The sequence below is a fragment of the Cetorhinus maximus genome, chromosome 3, assembly GCF_964194155.1.
Source record: "Cetorhinus maximus chromosome 3, sCetMax3.hap1.1, whole genome shotgun sequence".
In the NCBI taxonomy this organism is placed as follows: domain Eukaryota; kingdom Metazoa; phylum Chordata; class Chondrichthyes; order Lamniformes; family Cetorhinidae; genus Cetorhinus; species Cetorhinus maximus.
Genome location: NC_135881.1, coordinates 136,214,707 through 136,227,607, shown reverse-complemented (window position 1 = coordinate 136,227,607; position 12,901 = coordinate 136,214,707). Strand labels below are relative to the sequence as shown.

At 43.8% G+C, this 12,901-nt stretch overlaps 1 protein-coding gene across 1 annotated transcript in view; it reads left to right on the top strand.

Moving 5' to 3' along the window:
- Nucleotides 1–247: 247 nt before the first annotated feature.
- The window catches only part of LOC144678928 (secernin-1-like), a 152,787-nt gene continuing 140,133 nt past the window's right edge, over nt 248–12,901 (top strand). Inside the window, exon 1 of the mRNA XM_078539029.1 lies at nt 248–379. The gene's annotated coding sequence lies outside the window, so the exon portion shown is untranslated. The remainder of the gene's footprint in view (nt 380–12,901) is intronic.

The window sequence follows — 12,901 nt, the reverse complement described above, 5'->3', positions numbered from 1 at the left end:
AACTTTGCAGGATGAAATCGAAACCAGTACCACCACCGCACGATGAACAGTAGCCGGCAAAGCGGAGGCGAGTGGAAAATATTCTCAACTCGCCTGAGTTTGAGGTTTCCAAAGTGATGCTCACTCGGCAGACGGCGCTGCGGCGCGCGCGCGCGAACCCCCCCCCCGGGCCTCGGCAGCCCCGCCCCTTGAACGCCAAGTGGAAACATCAACACTTTGTGCGAATGGCAGTGGACACCGTCACAGTGAACGGAGCACCTTTTGGTTAGAGAGAGCTATTTATTTCGCTCTGTACGTGTTGTCTCCTCCGCCCTATACTGCGGTCACATGACCAGGAGCCAGCCGCTACCTCGGTCTGTGGAGATCGGCAGCCCCTCAGGTAAGTGTCAAGCTCCCAGTGAGTCATGGAATCTCTCCCCATCCCCGGCTCGCGGCGGGAGGCAGCGGGATTGTTTCGCAGGCTTGGGCGGTGGCTGCTTTCCCCGTCGGAGGGAACTGGGCTAGGCTGGCGGCACCTTCTCTGTCCAAAATCAAACCCAAGGGGAGGGGGGGAGAGAAAGGGGAGATTGTCGCCATGCACAGCCAGATTTTTCTTTTGCCTCCCAAAAAAAAACACCCTCTCTTTCAGCTGGTGGTAGACGGGTTGCGAAGGGTTGAGCTATCGACTTAAATTGCTTTTCTGTATCCCGAGTTTGGGGAGGGGCGGATGGACCCTGTCACAGGCTGGGAAAAGGGGGAAAAAATTGTCGGAAGCGAACGGCAGGACATGTCCCTCATTGCCCGCTGCTTCTCAGCCTGACCTTGGTTATTGCCCATCTGCTGAACCCACAGGTGCCCCATTTTTCACACGTTCCTGTGCGGTCGCCCCCGACAACAGCCTCTGCGCCCCACCCCACCCCCTCTCTTCTCACCTCTCTCCCCCACCCGGCGACAACATCCTCTCTCTTTGACTTTTTGTTAGTAGGGACCTCCCCGTCCTGTTTTCTAGCCTACCTGGTTTCCCTCTTCCGGGTCCCATTTCCACTCTTTTCTTTGCATTTCTATCTTTAAATATTTGATTTCTTCACAATACATCCCTTAGTTTGAACACTATCGATTTCTTGTCCGCATTTGATCTTCGCTCTCTTTCGCCGCCTCCTCACCCACCGCCCCCCATTATTTTTCATTTTCTCTTGTGAACTGCTACTCTGGGTTAATTTGATCAGCTACAAAATTGACAGCATCGCACCACAACAAAGAGAGGGGGTTGGTAATGGAAATTCTATGTATTATTTATGAAATTTGCGAGATGATGCTTTAAATCCAACCCGTTACATTATACAACCACCTGGGTAAGATGTGTGATTAAGTTATCCTGTATCAACTGAATAAATGATGTTATAATCATGCAATCCTGTAATTCTAGGGGGCATTGAGGAAGTTGAGCTTTGCATTTCACTGAGCTGAAGTGTTGCAATGAAAGCAGGAGGTTACTTCGGGCTTTTCAATCACTTTAATATAAACTGATGATTCTCAAACTTCGCTTTGTTGGGAGACTTGCTGTATCCATTAACACATTCCTGCGGGGGTTTCCTTTCTTAACTCCAGAAAGGCTACCCAAAGGATAAGTGGTTTTATTAGTAATTTCCTCGGCAGCAGAAATATTCCAAAAATTACAGAGCAGTTTCTGAGTCTGATCATGGAGACCTGCACAAATGCTGTGAAGACCCGTGTTTGAAAATCTGTGGCGTGAGCAGAATAAAGTAAGTATCATTGATACATGTAGTATTGTAAAATATCGCAACCTGGTGTATGATATTTCTTTTTTTGCAAAATTTTGTTTCTATAGCACTCCCTTCCAATGAAAACCCATCTCCATAAATCAATGGACGGGTGTGATCCATCACATTGAATACGCTTGTTTGGGGGTGGGGGAGGTTGGGCTTTGCATGTTAAAGGGCTTTCCATTTAATTCTTTACACTGAAAGTCTGATTTATACTAGGCTGTGAAAGAACGGTGCAGTTTTACCTTTTGGTGCTGAAGTTTCAATCAGCTGTACATTTGTGTTGTTACTATGATCACAAAATAGAAACATTTGACATATTTTAAAAACTTTTGATGAAGTCACCCGTGTTTCAGTTGGATGTGTGTAGAAGTTATGTCATAATTGCATGTTATAAGGAAATTATGATAAATCTGTATAAAACACTGGTTTGGCCTCAACTGGCATACTGTGTTTCGTTCTGGGCACCACACTTTATGAAGGATGCAAGGGCATTGGAGAGGGTGCAGGGAAGCTTCACCAGAATTATTCCAGGGGTGAGGAATTTCAGTTACGTGGATGGGTTGGAGTAGCTGGGGTTGTTCTCCTTGGAGAAGAGAAGATTAAGAGGCAAATCATGAGAGGTCTAGCCAGAGAAAATAGGGAGAAACTGTTCCCTTTGGCAGAAGGGTTGAGAACCAAAAAACACTGATTTAAGATGAGTGGCAAAAGAAGCAACAGCAACATGAGAAGAAACATCTTTGTGCAGTGAGTGGTTACGATCTGAAATGCAGTGCCTGAAAGTGTGGTAGATGCAGATTCAATCCAGGCTTGCAAAAGGGAATTGGATAATGATTTGAAGAGAAATTTGCAGGGCAACAGGGAAAAGTTGGGAGAATGGGACTAGGTGAACTGCTGTAACCATTCTATAATTCTATGTTAAGATTCTGTTTCTCAAAATAATGTGATTTTGGTTACTGGAGATAATCTGAGATTATTTTGTGGTTTTATAATTTGCAGAGAAATGTAGGATCACTGTGAGTGATTGCTGCTTGAATCAAATGCAGCTCCTGCATATACACAACAGTGTTGTAAATATATTTATTGTGTTTTGAACAGAATGTGCTATCAGTTTTACATAAAAGGAACAGTTTTAATAACACAAGACCTGGGAAATGAATTATTTCAGTCAATGAGGTTGCAAGCACATTACATCAGTGCTGTAAATACATTTTGAAATATCTACTACATTTGACCATTTCTAGTTAGATTGAACTACAGCTTCTACAACTATCAGGAGTCAATTTAATAAGTTTGATTTAACAATTGGATTTTTTTTTGTAGAATAAGTATTGCAGTAAAATATTATTTTAGAATACCTTAGGTTATTCCTCAAGATGCCTCATGCACTATCCAGTGTTAAACTGAATTTATAGATACAAGCCCAAGTTTGATGCTGATCTGTGCTGAGTCAGGTTATTTCAGTGGGAGAGCAGCAGGACATTGCAATTAGCTTCAATATTTTTGGGCTTAAAGGAGAAATAAATATCCATGGACTCTCTTATCCTAACTGAATTAAGTGTCTAACTTAATATGAATTACATAATTCATATTCCTAGAGGGTTTCTTCGAACAAGTATGAGTCAGCTAAAGGCCCTGCTAGTAATGAAGTGGAGGGAGGAAAATGTACAGAAGTTGGAGTGCAAGGAAAGCTATAGGGAAGGTTAAGCTTTAGAACATCATGGAGGTGTGGGGGCTGAAACCATTTGAGGGATTTGTTGATGATTAATCAAACTTAAGATTTTCGTGAGTCAAGGGTCCTGGTATTAATGTGAAGGCAACATCTGAGCGCAGAGTGGAATTGGGTGCACAAAATGGTGAAGTCAAGTCAGTGCATCAGCTTGATTTTTGAGGTAATAAATTTTGACTTCTGTGTTTCACATTTCCAAGCTGCATGATGGGTGTGCTGAGCACCTACATGACACAGTCTCAACTGTATTTAAAGGAGCAGGGCAGAAATGGAAGCTGGAGGAGCCAGGAGGTGCTTTTTGGGGTGGATGCACAGAGAGCAACAAGGACAGCTTTAGTAATGAATCTGTGAAATTACTGTTGGGAACTGGCAGGACACACTTTGCCCCTGCAATGGGAGGAAGAAACCTGCAGTTCTTTAAGAAGGCATGGTTGGAGGAAGCTGCGGAGGTGAGCAACAGGAACATTGTGCCCCAGATTTGGATGTAGTACAGGAAGTGATTCAATGATATTATCTAACCAGGTCAGGAAAAGTGAGTACATTTACTGACTCACTTCCAGCAGTGCACAACTCTCCACCCCACCTAATGTCTTGTCAAATGTACACCATCGCATCACTCCTCATGCCCACTCAAATTTCAGCCGCACCCAGCCTTCGTTTGCTATGCACTCCATTGGGTGAATAGCTGACCTTCAGTTACTCAAAGATCATATTTATTTTGCCCCTTGTAGGAGAAGAAGGCACAGGGAAGGCAATGGACTAGTAATCCAGAGACTCTGGGTTCACATCACACGACAGCAGATGGTAGAATTTTAATTCAATCAATAAAAATCTGGAATTAAAAGTCTAATGATGACCATGAAACCGTTTTCGTAAAAGCTCATCTGGTTCACGAGGGAAAGAAATCGACCATCCTTACCTGGTCTGGCCTAGATGTGACTCCAGATCCACAGCAATGTTGTTCACTCTTAAATGCCCCCTGAAATGATCTAGCAAGTCATTCGGTTGTATCAAATCACTAATGAAAATTGGATTAGGGATGAAACCAGATGGACCACTCTGCATTGACCAAGGCACTGGAAACGACAATGGGAAACTCAGCCCTGTCAACCTTGCAAAGTCCTCCTTACTAACATCTGAGGGCCTGTGCCAAAATTGGGAGAGCTGTCTCACAGACTAGTCAAGCAACAGCCTGACAAAAGTCATGCTCGCAGAATCATTGCTCACAGGTACCTTGCATACCCAGCCACCACCATCACCATCCCTGGGTATGTCCTGTCACCACTGGTAGGGCAGACCTAGCAGGGGTGGAGGCACAGGAGTATATAGCCAGGAGCGAGTTGTCCTTGGAGACCTCAACATTGACTCTGGACCACATGAAGCCTCATGGCATCAGGTCAAACATGGGCAAGGAAACCTCCTGCTGATTACCGTGTATGGCTCCCCTCTCTGCTGATGAATCAGTGCTCCTCCATGTTGAATGCCACTTGGAGGAATCACTGAGGATGGCAAGGGTGCAGAATGTACTCTAGGTGGAGGACTTCATTATCTATCACCAAGAGTGGCTCTGTGGCACCACAGACTGTGCTGATGGAGTCTTAAAGGGCAGAGCTGCTAGACTGCATCTGCGGCAGGTGGTGAGGGAATAAAGGGAAAAACATACTTGAAATCATCCTCACCAACCTGCCTACCACAGATGCATCTGTCCACGATAGTATCGGTAGGAGTGAGCACCGCACAGTCCGTGTTGGGATGAAGTCCCGTCTTCACATTGAGGATACCTTCTATCTGCTGTGTGGCATTACCACCGTGCTAAATGAGATAGATTTTGAACAGATCTAGCAACTCGACTGGGCAACCATGAGGTGCTGAGGATCATCAGCAGCAGCAGAATTGTACTCAACCACAATCTGTAACCTCATGGCCTGGCATATCCCCTCACTTTACCATTACCACTAGGCCAGTGGAACAACCCTGATTCAAAGAAGAGTGCAGGAAGGCACGCCAGGAGTAGCACCAGGCATACCTAAAAATGAGAAGTCAACCTGGTGAAGCTACAACACAGGACTACTTGCGTGACAAAGAGCGTAAGCAGCAAGTAATACACAGAGCTAAGTGATCCCATAATCAGATCTAAGCTATGCAGTCCTGCCACATCCAGCCATGAATGGTGGTGGACAATTAAACAACTCACTGGAAAAGGAGGCTCCACAATATTACCACCCTCAATTATGGGAGAGCGCAGCAGATCAGTACAAAAGATAAGGCTGAAGCTTTTGCTACAGTCTTCAGCCAGAAGTGCCGAGTGGGTGATCCATCTCGGCCTCCTCTGGAGCACCCCAGCATCACAGATGCCAGTCTTCAGCCAGTTTGATTCACTCCATGTGATTTCAAGAAATGGCTGAAGGTACGAGATACTGCAAAGGCTATGAGCCCTGATAATATTCTGGCAATGATACTGAAGACGTGCTCCAGATCTTGCTATGCCCCTAGGCAAAGCTGTTCCAGTACAGATTAAATACTGGCACCTACCTTACAATGTGGAAAATTTCCCAGCTATGTCCTGTACGTTAAAAAGCAGGGCAAATCCAACCCAGTCAATTACCGCCGCATCACTGTACTCTTGATCATCAGTAAAGTGGTGGAAGGAGTCATCAACAGTGAAATCAAGCAGCACTTACTTAGCAATATCCTGCTTACTGACGCTCAGTTCGGGTTCTGTTAGGGTCACTCAGCTCCTGACCTCATTACAGTCTTAATTCAAACATAGACAAAAGAGCTGAACTCCAAAGGTGAGATGAGAGTAATTGCCCTTGTCATCAAGGCAGCATTTGACCGAGTGTGGCATCAAGGAGCCCTATGAAATCTGGTGTCAATGGGAATCAGGGGATAACTCTCTGCTAGTTGGAGTCATACTGAGGACAAAGGAAGATGGTTGTGGTTCTTGGAAGTCAATCATCTCGGTTCCAGGACATCACTGAAGGAGTTCCTCGGCCCAACCATCTTCAACTGCTTCATCAATATTCCATCATGAGGTCAGAAGTGGAGATGTTTGATGATTGCACCATATTTAGCACCATTTGCAACTCTTCAGTTATTGAAGCAGTCCATGTCCAAATGCAGCAAGACCTGGACAATATCCAGGCTTGGGCTGACAAATGGCAAGTAACATTCATGTCACATAAGTGTCAGACAATGACCATCTCCAATAAGAGAGAATCTAACCATCGGTCCTTGATGTTCAATAGCATCAGCATCACTCTTACCCCACTATCAACATCCTAGGGGGCTACCATTGACCAGAAACTGAACTGGACTAGCCATGTAAACACTCTGGCTACCAGAGCAGGTTGGAGACTAGGAATCCTGCGGTGAGTAACTCACCTCCTGACTCCCCAAAGCCTGTCCACTATCTATAAGGCACAAGTCAGGAGTGTAATGGAATACTCTCCACTTGCCTGGATGAGTGCAGCTGCAACAACACTCAAGAAGCTTGACACCGTCCAGGATAAAGCAGCCCCCTTGATTGGCACCCCATCCACAAACATTCACTCCCTCCACCACCGATGCACAGTAGCAGCAGTGTGTACCATCTACAAGATGCACTCCAGGAATTCACCAAGGGTCTTTTGACAGCATCTTCCAAACCCACAACCACTACCATCTAGAAGGTCAAGGGCAGCAGATCGATTGGAACACCACCACCTGGAAGTTCTCCTCCAAGTCACTCACCTCTTGACTTGGAAATATATTGCCATTCCTAATTGTCACTGGGTCAAAATACTTGACCTTCCTTCCTAACAGCACTGTGGGTGCACCTACACCACTTGGACTGCAGCGGTTGCGGTTCAAGAAGATAGCTCACCACCACCTTCTCATGGGCAATTAGGGATGGGCAATAAATGCTGGCCCAGTCAGCGAAGCCCACATCCCATGAATGAACTAAAAAATGAGAGAGAGAGGAATAGCGGTTGGCCACTAGAAATAGTTAAGCTCACAGATGCAGATGAGGATGCCATGGGGATAAATGACACATCTGTGCCTTTCAGAAGCAGGGAGCTCTTATAGCTGGTGACAGAGTTACAACTATTTCTGCTACACATGCTGACTTTATTTCATCAATGATTGCACTATGAGAAGAAAGTGTATGGTGAGTGTCAAGATTGTGATTTTGCCAAGAATAATTCATATCCCTTTTGTCTTCCAGGGCCTTCACACATACACCAGATGTTGCTGGACATGCATGGGGGTGATTTCTCAGAGGACTTCAATCCTCTGAGGGTGCACCATCACAGGACAAAGCTATGCATAAGTGTATTACTTGCACTTCAGTGGGTTCAGTTAGACAGTTAGTTGCATTTTCACCGGGTGAATCACGTTTCACAAGTGAATATCAGCAGACACTGTTGGCAGGGACAGCTGTTATGATCAAGTTTGGTTGGGGGGGGTGGGGGGGGTGGGGGGGGTGTGGTGGGCGAGAGGTGGTGGGGGTGAATAAATTCCTTTCTTTTTTCCAATCCTGAGGTTGGTTATAACTCTTTGAATTTTTAGAAAATTGTGATTTCAATTTAATATATACTTGACCTTATGTAAAACTGGATGAAGAAATAAACCAGACAGATCTCTTGAGTAAACAAATAAGGAGTTAATTTTATTGTTTAAAAATTCACTCGGGTAAAAGTATAAGACATATTAAAAAAAGATAAAAACACATCCCGAATCCCATGAGGCCCTCTCTCTCACTCACTCTCTCTCTCTCACTCGCACTCTCTCTCACACACACACATACGCAAAACAGAATAAGTTACAGGATGGCAGAGGTGAAGTTGATAAGAGTTAAAATCCTTGGGAAGAAATATATGTTCCCAAGTTCCTTTGGTCTTGAAATTCCAGTGGTGTTGCGGCCAATGTAAGCTGATTGTTTTTCTGGAGATCATCTTTTTCCAACTGTAATGTGCCTTTTTATCAAAGTGAGTGCTATTACACCTGAAGTTCCTTTCGATTAAAATTCTCTATCTCTATGATGTATTCCAAAATGTACAAAGGTAAGGTCCCGAACTTGAGAATAGCAGAATGAGAGAGAGGTGATGTTAGATTCTGCAATCATTGTCTTGATGTTACTGGTGCATCCTACAGACTCCTTTTTCTGTAACAAACAGACAAGCTTATAATCATAGCTTTTCACAAGTGGGGTTCTGATCATGTGATAGCTGGCTAATAGAGGGAAATCCATATTAGTGAAGAAGTTTCAATCTCCCATTGTCAAAGCTATCAAGATGCTATTGAAACAGATGGGGAGTCCTTAGCATCTTCCTTGCATAATGAGTCGTGTTAATCCTTCTTTGTTCCTGGCAGTTTCTGGAATCAGGAAGTTTGGTGGCCTATTGCCCTCATGTTTTGCAGAGAGTTCAGACAATGACAGGTGAAGTCCACCAGGGGAACTGCCTAGACGTGTCCCTTGGTAATCCACATTCAGCGGCTTCTAGAAACTTGGCCAGTTTGTAGGTCAGGTGACTTCTGCAGCCGTTTTAAAACATTGTCTTTGTAGTTCTAGCTGTTTCCTTTTTAAAAAAATAATCTAAGGCATTACACTAGCAGATGAAACTAACGAGTAATATCCCACATTGCACACAACATATTGACACTGTGGGGAGTCTCTGTCAGGGGGATGCAAACTGCTCCAAGCTCTGTTCACTGGATACAAGCTGAACCAGGCGGTTTTCATTGAGAAGGAGAATGCTCCAGGTGCATCAGAAACATAACCGGGTATCGACAGACATGCCACAGTAGCAGAGAGGATGGAGGAGTTCAACTCTATCACTAGTGAATTGATACAGGAAATCAAGAATGTCTGCCATGGAGAGAGTGGTTACCTTTGTGAAGATTCAAATTGGCGCTCAGGTGAGCACATGCAGGCCACTTGTACAGCCCTCCAAACTTTGGATACCAACATATGTGTTGCCTTAAATAGGATGACATACTTTATCCATGGGCTTGTAAGGTGTCACTGATCTTCAACAAGCTGGTCTGTAGCAGAGTGATAGTAGTGATGTGGCACTGGATCAAGAGAGGGATGATGATGAAAGTGGATATGGAAACTCCACTCAAAGCACTCCATTTTTTCAGCTGTTGCTACCACCACCCCAAACAAGTGAGTATCCATCTCCGTATTGCCAGCTCCCTGTGCTGTCTTTGGGACCCTTGGGCAGTAGAGTTAGGGATCTGATCAGCCTGTCTCTCTCTGCTAAAGCCACACAGGATTCACCATGTAGAAGCAGTAGGAAGTGTAAGAGAAAACTATTGTAATCACTAAGTGTATGCCCATGTTGTTTGACAAAATACTAAGTTTTCTTAAGACTCAAGTTATTACCTAGCACCACTTCCAAATCTTATTTATTGTGTCACAAATGTTAACCCCCTTTCATTTGTTTTCATGATGAATGTCAATACGTGATGGCACCCATTGAAAGACTTTGTTTAGTGGGTGGGGAGTGGGGTGGTGCTGGTGGTGGGAGCAGACCAGAGAATTTCATTTGTGATTTTTTTTTTTGTCTGTGAGTCACCACGCTGAACCTTCAAGCCATTAGGGCAACCTGGGTAGCAGTGTATGTGGATGTTGCCTTATCTTCATAATCCTTCTCTTTCTTTTTAATGTTATCCACATCTGAAGATGCCTGATGAGTGCCTTCATCCTCCTCCACCTACAATCCTATCTATAGCCCAATGTTGTGCAGGACTTCATGCACCACTGTTGGTCTGGATATCCTCACTGGTGAATACTCCAAGCCTAAATAGGCACTTGTGGAACTTCACCATTCTGATAATTTACTCCATGATGTGCTTGGTGGTCATGTGGCTTTAATTGTAGTGATCTTGCGCCTCATTGGTTTCTCACTGGTATTGAGAGACCTTTTTGAAGGGGATATCCCCCGGCTCCTATGAGCCAGCCCTTGGGTCTGCTTCTTGGAACAAAAAGGTCTGGAATGTTGGACCACCACAGTATTAGTACATCAGGACATCTTCCAGGAAATCTGATGCACATCTGCATGGACCTCTCCCTTTGGTTACACACCTGCACATTGAAGAATATTTCTCGTGGTTGATTTTAAAAATTCCTGGCTGCTGTGGTGATGCTTGGATCACCATAAGTGTGCAATTAATGATACCCTGTATCTGTGGGAATCCAGTCCGAGAGGTGAACTGAGTACCCACTCATTCTAGCTATTGTTATCACAGGAAAGTTACAGCCTTGGCAAACAATCAAGTAGTCATCTGCCTAATGCAGTTATGTAGATTGGACTGCAAAACTCTCCATAATGTCTCCAGTAGCACGTTTGAAGGATGCAGAGACAAATATTGAAGACAGTAGTGAATTTCACAGCCACTGGTGATATATGACCACTATGTCCAGCAGGTAGCAGGTTTTCTTGGACGCTTGAGATACCTGTGACCGCTTGATGAGACAATGTCCACCTGCAGAGGCACTGCTCTTCTGAGAGGTGAAGGAAGCTGTTTGTCTGTACAGCTTGCTATGTGTATATTGCCACCTGTGCACCTGCTCGTTCCACCAAAATGTATTGTTGCTACTGTGAATGGTGGTGTTCTTCCTCTTCTGACGTGATGTCAAACACACCCGATGCGCCTCCCATTCTAAATTCGTTTGCTTGGAAACCTCCAAATTTGCCAGAGAGTACTAAGACATCTGCTGTAAGTATGGAGCTTTTATTCATAAGGGAAATCACAACTTTAAACACGCTGGAGAACTGTGGCTCAAACTCATCTCCATTTTACTAGTGGGATTAATGAGCCTCAAGGAAACCCAGAGTTGGAGATGTTGAACTTAAAGTTTAGTGAAATTTAATTTACAAAGGTCTAATTAACATCTCAAGGATTTTAATTGCTGCAATAATTGCCCTGCAGCAGTAATTAATGCCCCAACTTCAGCGAATAGGTTACTCACAGGCATCCAAATGTGCCTCTGTTAAACAATTACGTGGGTACTTTGGAACCAGATGGTGGTGACAATCCAAAGATCAATTTTGACTACCCACACATCCCCAACCCATCTGTTATTGAAGGTTACAATTCCCTTTCGGAAGTCAGTGTAGATCAGTGAGGTTGGGAGTTAGTGCAACTTAAGTTGGAGAAGTGGAGGCTAGAAATTGGAAGGTGGCCACATTGAACCATGGAGAAATTGAGTCTAGGGATACTAGAGGTTTGTAGAGGAGGAAATAATAGAGTTTGGTGATGAATAAGATAATAGGGTCTGAAAATCAACTGTAGATCAAATAGGATGCCAAGTTTTTGCAAAGTCTAGTTTAGCCTAGGCAAGTAGTTGTGGTGGTGTGGAGTTGACAGAAGTGCCAAGGGAGAAGAGATTTTGGTGGGAGCTGAAAACAATGGCTTTAGTTGTCTTTGTGATCAATTGGAGGAAATTCTAACTTATCTATCACTTTGCTGCAAGGAGAAACTGTTGATGGTGATGCATTGGCTCAAATGGGACAGGTAGGAATGGAACCACACAAAAAGTGGTGCCATTTGAACCAAAACTGAGCATCCAATGTGCTAAATGACCACAGTAATTTTTCTATCATTGTCTTATCGCTGAATATACAAAATTACTTCTGCACATTTTGTATATGGGAAACTCGTAATTTCCAAAAGCTGCAGAGGGCTCATATCCAACTCATGCAGAGCGGAACTCAACAAAGACAAGAGAATGTTGAACTACGTAGACAAAACAGTACATGTCAGTTGTAGTCACGATCAAATTCAACAATATTTTGAGACCGATTGTTCAGTACTGTCTTCTGTTCTGGTTATTGAGAAACAAAGGAGGCATTCAATAGAAGACCTCTAATATATAGTCTGAATTACGAAGATCAGACAGATTCAGGTTTTTCAGCCTGGAAATAAGGGATTGAAGAGGTGACCTTATCAGTGTATATAAGGTAGTAAATGGTATGCAAAAGATTAATCAGGATTATTACTATAAATTTAACTGTAGGTGTTGGACAAGTTTGACATGGGTTTAAAATAGTAAAAGACAACAGTAGGACTGGAAGACTTTTCATGCAGAGTGAACGACACTTAAACTGGATTTATGAACAGTTTGGAGGCAACAGGGGAGTTTAAGTTTGTTCTGGATGGATGAATTAAGATGGGCCAAGTGTCTTTCCTCATAAGTATTTTCTGATCTTTGGAAGTGTTGCTTTGTATAACTGCTGATGGAGCTGCTGTAGTAGGAATTTTTCGGTAATACATGCTTCTTGTAATCAGCCTCCCTTTCTTTGAAGGTAAGCTATAGAATGGTTAAACTCAATATTTTAAAACAACGTTTCAGAACTCAAAAATTGTTTTGGAAAGGGATCAGAATGACTTCAGGTTTGAAGAGATCTTGCCAGTAAAG